General features: G+C 34.0%; 2 non-coding genes across 2 annotated transcripts; one reads left to right on the top strand and one right to left on the bottom strand.

Moving 5' to 3' along the window:
• Positions 1 to 10,210: 10,210 nt before the first annotated feature.
• Positions 10,211 to 10,282, bottom strand: TRNAY-AUA (transfer RNA tyrosine (anticodon AUA)). Its single transcript has one exon. It is a non-coding gene; the product is annotated as a tRNA-Tyr (tRNA).
• A 196-nt stretch (positions 10,283 to 10,478) lies between these two features.
• On the top strand, positions 10,479 to 10,550 carry TRNAY-AUA (transfer RNA tyrosine (anticodon AUA)). The gene has a single exon. It is a non-coding gene; the product is annotated as a tRNA-Tyr (tRNA).
• Positions 10,551 to 11,146: the final 596 nt, after the last annotated feature.

Here is an 11,146-nt window from a genome sequence, read left to right as displayed (position 1 = left end):
GTTAACTAAAAAAATAATTCAAGTGATAAGAGAAGAAAGACTGCACTAACGCGTTAGCAAACATCTGACACTTCAACACTTCAACGTCCAAAACGCTTATGTGCGAACGCTGACTCTGTTCAAGAATGTAAATAAGGAAGTGGACAATAATAAAATTGCATTACTTAAAATCTGTACCGGTATGGTTTTCGACGTGATATGAAATTTTGTTAATTCTTACTAAATAAAACATTTTTCCTGAACTTTTCTCAACGTAGTACAATTATTACGCTGATGAAAAATTATAAAGAAAAAATGACGTATGCGCACCTAATTTGACGTATATCTTGGTATCTACACATGTTCTCGTGTCAAATTTAATTTTTTTGTTGCGGTGTTCAATGTGGTACAAAATATTTTCTTTTTTTACTAAATAATTACAAACATTGGGTTCTTTTACTTCGTCTGTAACTAAAATAATTATTCCAGTGATATTAAGAGAAGAAAGATGAAGCATGTTTATATCAATGAGCCAATTTGACTGAACTACCACGTTTGGAAACATCTGACACTTCATCACTTCAACGTCCACAACGCGTAAGTGCTGACATTCGTAAATAAGGAAGTGAACAATAATAAATTTGCATTACTTAAAATCTGTATGATTTTCGACGTGATATTAAATTTTGTTAATTCTTACTAAATAAAACAATTTTCCTGAACTTTTCTCAACGTAGTACAATTATTACTCTGATGAAAAATTATAAATAAAAAATGACGTATGCGCACCTAATTTGACGTATATCTTGGTATCTACACATGTTCTCGTGTCAAATTTATTTTTTTTTGTTGCGGTATACAATATAGTACAAAATATTGTTGATTTTTACTAAATAATTACAAATATTATGTTCTTTTACTTTGTCGAAAAATAAAATAATTCTTCAAATAATAATAAGAAAAGAAAATTAGGCATGTCTACATCAATGGACAAATTTGACTGCACTAACGCGTTAGTAAACATCTGACACTTCATCACTTCAACGTCCACAACGCCTAAGTGCGAACACTGACTTTGTTCAAGATTGTAAATAAGGAAGTGAACAATCATAAAATTGCATTACTTAAAATCTGTATGGTTTTCGACGTGATAAGAAATTTTGTTAATTTTACTAAATAAAAGATTTTTCCTGAACTTCTCTCAACGTAATACAATTATTACGATTAAGAAAAATTATAAAGAAGAAATTACATATGCGCACCTAATCTGACGTATATCTTGGTATCTACACACGATCTCATGCCAAATTTAAATTGTTTTCTGCGGTGTTCAATGTGGTACAAAATATTGCCGATTTTTACTAAATAATTACAAATATTGGGTTCTTTCACTTCGTCTGTAACTTTACTTCGTCAAGTGATAATAAGAAAAGAAAGATGAAGCATGTCTATATCAATGAACCAATTTGACTGCACTAGCGCGTTAGAAAATATCTGACACTTCATCACTTCAACGTCCACAACGCCTATGTGCCAACGCTGGCTATGTTCTAGAATGTACATAAGGAAGCGAACAATCATAAAATTGTATTACACTTAAAATCTGTATGGTTTTCGACGTGATATGAAATTTTGTTAATTTTTACTAAATACAACATTTTTCCTGAACTTTTCTCAACGTAGTACAATTATTACGCTGATCAGAAGTTATAAAGGAGAAATTACATTTGTGTACCTAGTTTGACGTATATCTTGGTATCTACACATATGTTCTCGTGTCAAATTTAATTTTTTTGTTGCGGTATTCAATGTAGTACAAAATATTGCCGATTTTTACCAAATAATTAGAAACATTGCGTTCTTATACTTCGTCTGTAACTAAAAAAAATATTCAAGTGATAATAAGAGAACAAATACGAAGCATATTTACATCAATGAACCAATTTGACTGCACTAGCACGTTAGCAAACATCTGACACTTCAACACTTCAACGTCCACAACGCCTATGTGCGAACGTTGGGTCTGTTCTAAATAAGGAAGTGAACAATCATAAAATCGCATTACTTAAAATCTGTACGGTTTTCGACGTGATATAAAATGTTGTTAATTTTACTAAATAAACCATTTTTCCTGAGCTTTTCTCAACGTAGTACAATTATTACAGTGTTGAAAAATTATACAGGAAAAATGACGTATGCGCACCTAATTTGACGTATATCTTGGTATCTACACATGTTCTCCTACCAAATTTAATTTTTTTGTTGCGGTGTTCAATGTGGTACAAAATATTGCCGATTTTTACTAAATAATTACAAACATTGCCTTCTTTTACTTTGTCGATAAATAAAATAATTCTTCAAATAGTAATAAGAAAAGAAAATTAGGCATGTCTACATCAATGAACCAATTTGACTGCACTGACGCGTTAGGAAGCATCTGACACTTCAACGTCCACAACGCCTATGTGCGAACGGTAGCTCTGTTCAAGAATGTAAATAAGGAAGTGAACAATCATAATATTGCATTACTTAAAATCTGTATGGTTTTCGACGCGATATGTAATTTTGTTAATTTTTACTAAATAAAACACGTATGCGCACCTAATTTGACGTATATCTTGGTATCTACAAACGTTCTCCTGCCAGATTTAATTTTTTTTTGTTGCGGTATTCAATGTGGTACAAAATATTGTCGATTTTACTAAATAATTACAAACATTGAGTTCTTTTACTTTGTCGATAAATAAAATAATTATTCAAATGATAATAAGAGAAGAAAGACGAAGCATGTTTTTATCAAAGGACCAATTTGACTGCACTAACGCGTTAGCAAACATCTGACACTTCGTCACTTCAACGTCCACAACGCCTAAGTGCGAACACTGACATTCGTAAACAAGGAAGTGAACAATAATAAAACTGCATTACTTAAAATCTGTACCGGTATGATTTTCGACGTGATATGAAATGTTGTTAATTTCTACTAAATAAAACATTTTTCCAGAACTTTTCTCAATGTAGTACAATTATTACGCTGATGTAAAATTATGAAGAAGAAATTACGTATGCGCATGTAATTTGACGTATATCTTGGTATCTACACATGTTCTCGTGTCAAATTTAATTCTTTTGTTGCGGTATTCAATATAGTACAAAATATTGCCGATTTTTACTACATAATTACAAACATTGCGTTCTTTTACTTCGTCTGTAACTAAAATAATTATTCAAGTGATAATAAGAGAAGAAATATGAAGCATGTCTATCAATGCACTAACGCGTTAGGAAGCATCTGACACTTCAACGTCCACAATGCCTATGTGCGAACGGAAGTAGTAGTAGTATTAGTAGTATTTATTTATTTAACCTGGTAGAGATAAGGCCGTCAGGCCTTCTCTGCCCCTCTACCAGGAGATTCCAACTACAATATCAACAATAAAATTACAATTAGTATTAAATTTACAATTACAATTACAAATAATATTACAGTTAGTATTAAATTTACAATTACAATAAAATCAAAGTACGAAAAGATTACCTGAATAATTAAAGCTAGATAATTTATCATAGAGAAACAAAGAATATTTTATATTTACTGAATTACAAATTAAATCTAGAATAACAAAATTGTATAGTGATGAAATTACTGGATATTGAAATATTTTGTGATAGATTAAAGACACTATTTACAAGTAATCAATTACTGACCAAGTGCCTAGTAAGTTTTCGTTTGAATTCAATTTTATTTCGACAGTCCCTGATGCTAGCAGGTAGCGAATTCCAGAGTCTTGGCAGGGCTCAGGGAAGCTCTGTTCAAGAATGTAAATAGGGAAGTGAACAATCATAATATTGCATTACTTAAAATCTGTATGGTTTTCGACGTGATAAGCAATTTTGTTAATTTTTACTAAATAAAACACGTATGCGCACCTAATTTGACGTATATCTTGGTATCTACACATGTTCTCCTATCAAATTTAATTTTTTTTTTTTTGTTGCGGTGTTCAATGTGGTACAAAATACTGCCGAATTTTACTAAACAATTACGAACATTAAGTTCTTTTACTTTGTCGATAACGAAAATAATTATTCAAATGATAGTAAGAGAAGAAAGATGAAGCATGTCTACATCAATGCACTAACGCGTTAGAAAACATCTGACATTCCATCACTTCAAGGTCCACAACGCAAACATTTTTCCTGAACTTTTCTGAACGTAGTACAATTATTACGCTGATAAAAAATTATAAAGGAGAAATTACATATGCGCACCAAATTTAACGGTATCTTGGTATCTACACACGTTCTTCTGCCAATTTTTTTTTATTATAGCGGTGTTTAATGTGGTACAAAATATTGCCGATTTTTACTAAATAATTACAAACTTTGCGTTCTTTTACTTTGTCGATAATGAACTAAAATAATTATTCAAGTGATAATAAGAGAAGAAAGAATGCACTAACGAGTTAGGAAACATCTGACACTTCAACACTTCAAGGTCCACAACGCCTAAATGCGAACGTTGACTATGTTCTAGAATGTAAATAAGGAAGTGAACAAATAAAATTGCATTACTTAAAATTTGTGCCGGTATGGTTTTCGACATGATATGAAATTTTGTTAATTTTTATTAAATAAAACATTTTTCCTGAACTTTCCTCAACATAGCACAATTATTACGCTGATGAAAAACTATAAAGGAGAAATGACGTATGCGCACCTAATTTGACGTATATCTTGGTATCTACACACGTTCTCCTGCTAAATTTAATTTTTTTTGTTCCGGTGTTCAATGTGGTACAAAATATTGTCCATTTTTACTAAATAATTACAAACATTAAGTTCTTTTACTTTGTCGATAACGAAAATAATTATTCAAATGATAATAAGAGAAGAAAGACGAAGCATGTTTTTATCAAAGGACCAATTTGACTGCACTAACGAGTTAGGAAACATTTGACACTTCATCACTTCAACGTCCACAACGCCTAAGTGCGAACACTGACATTCGTAAACAAGGAAGTGAACAATAATAAAAGTGCATTACTTAAAATCTGTACCGGTATGATTTTCGACGTGATATGAAATGTTGTTAATTTTTACTAAATAAAACATTTTTCCTGAACTTTTCTCAATGTAGTACAATTATTACGCTGATGAAAAATTATGAACAAGAAATTATGTATGCGCATGTAATTTGACGTATATCTTGGTATCTACACAAGTTCTCGTGTGAAATTTAATTTTTTGTTGCGGTATTCAATATAGTACAAAATATTGCCGATTTTTACTACATAATTACAAACATTGTGTTCTTTTACTTCGTAACTAAAATAATTATTCAAGTGATAATAAGAAAAGAAAGATGAAGCATGTCTACATCAATGGACAAATTTGACTGCACTAACGCGTTAGCAAGCATCTGACACTTCATCACTTCAAGGTCCACAACGCCTATGTGCGAACGCTGACTCTCTTCTAGAATGTAAATAAGGAAGTGAACAATCATAAAATTGCATTACTTAAAATCTGTATGGATTTCGACGTCATATGAAATTTTGTTAATTTTTATTAAATACAACATTTTTCTTAAACTTTTCTCAACGTAGCATAATTATTACGCTGATGAAAAATTATAAAGAAAATACGTATGTGCGCACCTAATTTGACGTATATCTTGGTATCTACACACGTTCTCCTGCCAATTTTTGTTTATTGCGGTGTTCAATGTGGTACAAAATATTGCCGATTTTTACTAAATAATTACAAACATTGAGTTCTTTTACTCTGTCGAAAAAGAAAATAATTATTCAAGTGATAATAAGAGAAGAAAGACGAAGCATGTTTATATCAATGGACCAATTTGACTGCACTAACGCGTTAGTAAACATCTGACACTTCAACACTTCAAGTCCACAACGCCTATGTACGAACGCTGACTCTGTTCTAGAATGTAAATACGGAAGTGAACAATAATAAAATTGCACTACTTAAAATCTGTACCGGTATGGTTTTCGACATGGTATGAAATTTTCTTAATTTTTACTAAATAAGATATATTTTCCTGAACTCTTCTCAACGTAGTACAATTATTACGCTGATGAAAAATTATAAAGAAGAAATTACGTATGCGCACCTAATTTGACGTATATCTTGGTATCTACACACGTTCTACTGCAAATTTTTTTTATTATTATTATTGCGGTGTTCAATGTAGTACAAAATATTGTCGATTTTTACTAAATAATTACAAATATTACGTTCTTTTAATTTGTCGATAACAAAATAAAATAATTATTCAAGTGATAATAAGAGAAGAAAGACTGCACTAAGCGTTAGGAAAGATCTGACATTCCATCACTTCAAGGTCCACAACGTCAATTTGCCAACGCTGGCTCTGTTCTAGAATGTAAATAAGGAAGTGAACAATAATAAAATTGCATTACTTAAAATCTGTATGGTTTTCGAAGTGATATGAAATTTTGTTAATTTTTACTAAATAAAACACGTATGCGCACCTAATTTGAAGTATATCTTGGTATCTACACATGTTCTCTTGTCAAATTTAATTTTTTGTTGCGGTGTTCAATGTGGTACAATATATTGTCGATTTTTACTAAATAATAACAAATATTACGTTCTTTTACTTTGTCGATAATAAACTAAAATAATTATTCAACTGATAATAAGAGAAGAAAGATGAAGCATGTCTACATCAATGAACCAATTTCACTGCACTAACGCGTTAGTAAACATCTGACACTTCAACACTTCAACGTCCACAACGCCTAAGTGCGAACACTGACATTCGTAAATAAGGACGTGAACAATCATAAATTTGCATTACTTAAAATCTGTATGATTTTCGACGTGATATGAAATGTTGTTAATTTTTACTAAATAAAACATTTTTCCTGAACTTTTGTGAACGTAGTACAATTATTACGCTGATGAAATAAAGGATAAATTGCATATGCGCACCTAATTTAACGTATATCTTGGTATCTGCACACGTTCTTCTACCAAATTTTTTTTTTTATTATTGCGGTGTTCAATGTGGTACAAAATATTGCCGATTTTTACTAAATAATTACAAACATTGCGTTCTTTTACTTTGTCGATAATAAACTAAAATAATTATTCAAGTGATAATAAGAGAAGAAAGACTGCACTAAGAGTTAGGAAATATCTGACACTTCAACATTTCAAGGCCCACAACGCCTATGTGCGAACGCTGTCTCTGTTGTAGAATGTAAACAAGGAAGTGTACTCACCTAATTGGACGTACATCTTGGGACGCACGTTCTCCTGCCACGCCACATTCGAAGACGTGACCACGGCTCCGGAAGCAGCTAACCACAGTACTAGGATGACCAACATGGCACTAGGGCCTCCACCACCACCCGCACCGAAGAAAGGCATCCCTCAGTCGAGGATTAAGCACACACTAACGTCACACGGCATAATTGCGAGTTATAGTTCCCCCCAGAACTATCACACACTGATGTGAAGCGTCCACGGCAGAGTCACTCCGGGTAGTGGAGCGTCGCGCGTCCCGGCGACGTCTCTCGCGCCGGTCCCCTCTTCAACAACACGCGCGCCACCGAACTGCAACGGACAAAAACACAAACAATATGAAATTAACTCACTGGACTCTGTGATTAGATGGGAGTGGGGTGTTTGTGTAGCAACTTTCTTCATATTTTGTAACTTTAATTGAGTCATTTCAGTGCTGTTCAATGTGTCTGTGTGTTTTCTATAGCACCGGGCTCTAACAAAAGCTCTTTTTATTAGAATGAATCATAGTGTTGTCAAATAATCGTTTTGATTAGCTCCCCTAGCAAATTTAGAGTGCCTGGAGCAACGCTCACAAAATTACGTACATACATACATGTAACTGCAATCCTTTCCTTTCATCTACACAGACTATTCAAAGACAATGTGTTAATGGAACAAGAGTAAACACAGTAGCAGATAACCAGGCTTCGAGACTTTGGACCCGATACAATAAGTTTACTGTGCATGCACTATAGATTGTTGACTCGTTGCAGGTAGATAGAGATGTGTTGAGGTAACAATGTTGCTATTTAGAGTATAATACGGTAATATGGGGAAACAGATATGTACATTCTGAAAGTAAATATACATTACACAATGATAATGTCAAAAGAATGTGAAAAGCATTTATTCTCCTGTCTTTTATAAGAATTTGTGTTTAACTATACACAGTGTTAATGGTGGAAATAAACATGTAGCAATTTTAATTTTTTCATTTATCCTATTGGTCGTCTTTAGTAAGTGCAGTTACAGTACCGAATTGCAATGTACTACAAGATACATTCTCAGTGTCTCAAACGTAAATATTTTTCGGTGATCTGCCAAACACAGTTTGTATTGTGGAAAGCTGCGCTCTACGTCGCATGACGTGATAGAAGCAAAACGAAAAAACCTAACATCATTGCAGTCTCTAAGAGACAGTCCTTCATTCTCGGGTGACTCTTTGTCCACTAATTTGCTGTTTATATTACACAGTGATCCATATCCGTTATTTTTACATAAAATTGATTTCCACTTCTATTTTACACGGTCAGTAACCGGTGTACTTGACATCTCATTAATTCTCTGTGTCATTTCCTCAACTAATTTGAGGGATTCTGCATCTCTTGCTCTGACTTTTCTAACCGTGTAATAGTTTCAGACACTGTTTGAAAATAGGTTTGTATGAAAACCAAATTATTATTCGTCAGAACCTTCAAATCCGGAGCGTTTTCCTTTGCTTATTTGTTGGCATTCATTCTACAGCACCCCCACCCACTGTACGCTTTACCACTATACTCAGTACGCCGTTATGCGGATTTCCCACTGAACTATTCTATCGGGTCCGAAGTCTCGAAGCCTGCAGATAACATTGAAGTACGTAAAGAAAATTTGCCACAGTGACGATTTAAATAAAAATTATGAAGGCCTATTTATTTATTCATTCATAGTTACTTACTTACAAATGGCTTTTAAGGAACCCGAAGGTTCATTGCCGCCCTCACATAAGCCCGCCATCGGTTCCTATCCTGTGCAAGATTAATCCAGTCTCTATCATCATATCCCACCTCCCTCAAATACATTTTAATATTATCCTCCCATCTACGTCTCGGCCTCCCCAAAGGTCTTTTTCCCTCCGGTCTCCCAACTAACACTCTATATGCATTTCTGGATTCGCCCATACGTGCTACATGCCCTGCACATCTCAAACGTCTGGATTTAATGTTCCTAATTATGCCAGGTGAAGAATACAATGCGTGCAGTTCTGCTTTGTGTAACTTTCTCCATTCTCCTATAACTTCATCCCGCTTAGCCCCAAATGTTTTCCTAAGCACCTTATTCTCAAACACCCTTAACCTATGTTCCTCTCTCAGAGTGAGAGTCCAAGTTTCACAACCATACAGAACAACCGGTAATATAACTGTTTTATAAATTCTAACTTTCAGATATTTTGACAGCAGACTAAATGATAAAAGCTTCTCAACCGAATAATAACACGCATTTCCCATATTTATTCTGCGTTTAATTTCCTCCCGAGTGTCATTTATATTTGTTACTGTTGCTCCAAGATATTTGAATTTTTCCACCCCTTCGAAGGATAAATCTCCAATTTTTATATTTCCATTTCGTACAATATTCTGGTCACGAGATATTTATTCATTCATTCATTTACTTATTTATTCATTTTCACTTATCAATTCAGTCATTCATGTTTTCAGTCAATTATTATTAATTCGCTCATTTATTAACTCATGTATTCATTAGATAGTTCATTCATACATTTATGCCAAAACAGAGAAAATGCCCCGATTATAGTGGCATTATAAGGATTAGTCCTACATCATTTCTAGCTTTGCTGGGTTGCAAGAAAGCATTTATAGGTTCGTTAAACGCTATTGGTCCTATAACTGTTCATTTAGCAGCGTTGCAAGAACGACCTTTAAAGCTATTGGTTCGTTAAAGCATTCTGTAAACTATAGGTCGAAAATCGAAGCTGTAAACTGTTAACGAATCGTTAGCCGCCATGTCAAAACGACAGACCATCGTAGCCGGCGCAAATAATTCGCTTATTATACGTGCGTGTCGCTATGGTAATTTTGTGTTTTTGGATAGTCATTGTTTTCAAATTTTGCACGTGGAAGACAGGTATCAAAAATACTGACGATGAAAGAGTAATGGAACGGAGAAAAATTCTCTCCGGCGCCGGGACTTGAACCCGGGTTTTCAGCTCTATGTGCTGATGCTTTATCCACTAAGCCACACCGGATACAACTCCGACGCCGGTTAGAATCGTCTCAGATTAAGCTCCAACTCTTGGGTTCCCTCTAGTGGCCGCCCTCTGCACTACGTCATAGATGTCTATGAACGCAGGACCGAAGTCCACACATGTGCTGAGGTGCACTAGAGGGAACCCAAGAGTTGGAGCTTAATCTGAGACGATTCTAACCGGCGTCGGAGTTGTATCCGGTGTGGCTTAGTGGATAAAGCATCAGCACATAGAGCTGAAAACCCGGGTTCAAGTCCCGGCGCCGGAGAGAATTTTTCTCCGTTCCATTACTCTTTCATCGTCAGTATTTTTGATACCTGTCTTCCACGTGCAAAATTTGAAAACAATGACTATCCAAAAACACAAAATTACCATAGCGACACGCACGTATAATAAGCGAATTATTTGCGCCGGCTACGATGGTCTGTCGTTTTGAATCTTTTCCGTTTAAAGATGAAATAGCTAACAGATCGTTAAATATCACATTTGCAACGACCTATACTTTAAAGACTGGAATAGTTTAAAGATCCGTTACTTGACGAGAGAATAGCAATTTATGGAACAGGTTTCTTGCAACCCAGCATGAGTGTATTACAATCAGTCGGTGTGAAGAAAAGCTTCTGGCTCCTAACACGAAACATTTACCACACGATTTCTTTCAAATAAATATAAACCATGTAAGTTCAACTGCTTTCCTTTAAAAATTACATATTAATGGCGAACATAAATATAGTACATAGAAGCCAATAAGAGGAAGCATTGATCCAAATAAGTCACTCTGTTAGTGTAATAATGCGTACTTGTAAGTTTAAGATGTGGCAATATATTGTACTAACATATTTAAAAAAGATTCTACCATAAAAT

Source organism: Periplaneta americana, chromosome 3 (assembly GCF_040183065.1).
Source record: "Periplaneta americana isolate PAMFEO1 chromosome 3, P.americana_PAMFEO1_priV1, whole genome shotgun sequence".
NCBI lineage: Eukaryota > Metazoa > Arthropoda > Insecta > Blattodea > Blattidae > Periplaneta > Periplaneta americana.
This window is presented reverse-complemented; position numbering and strand designations above follow the sequence as displayed.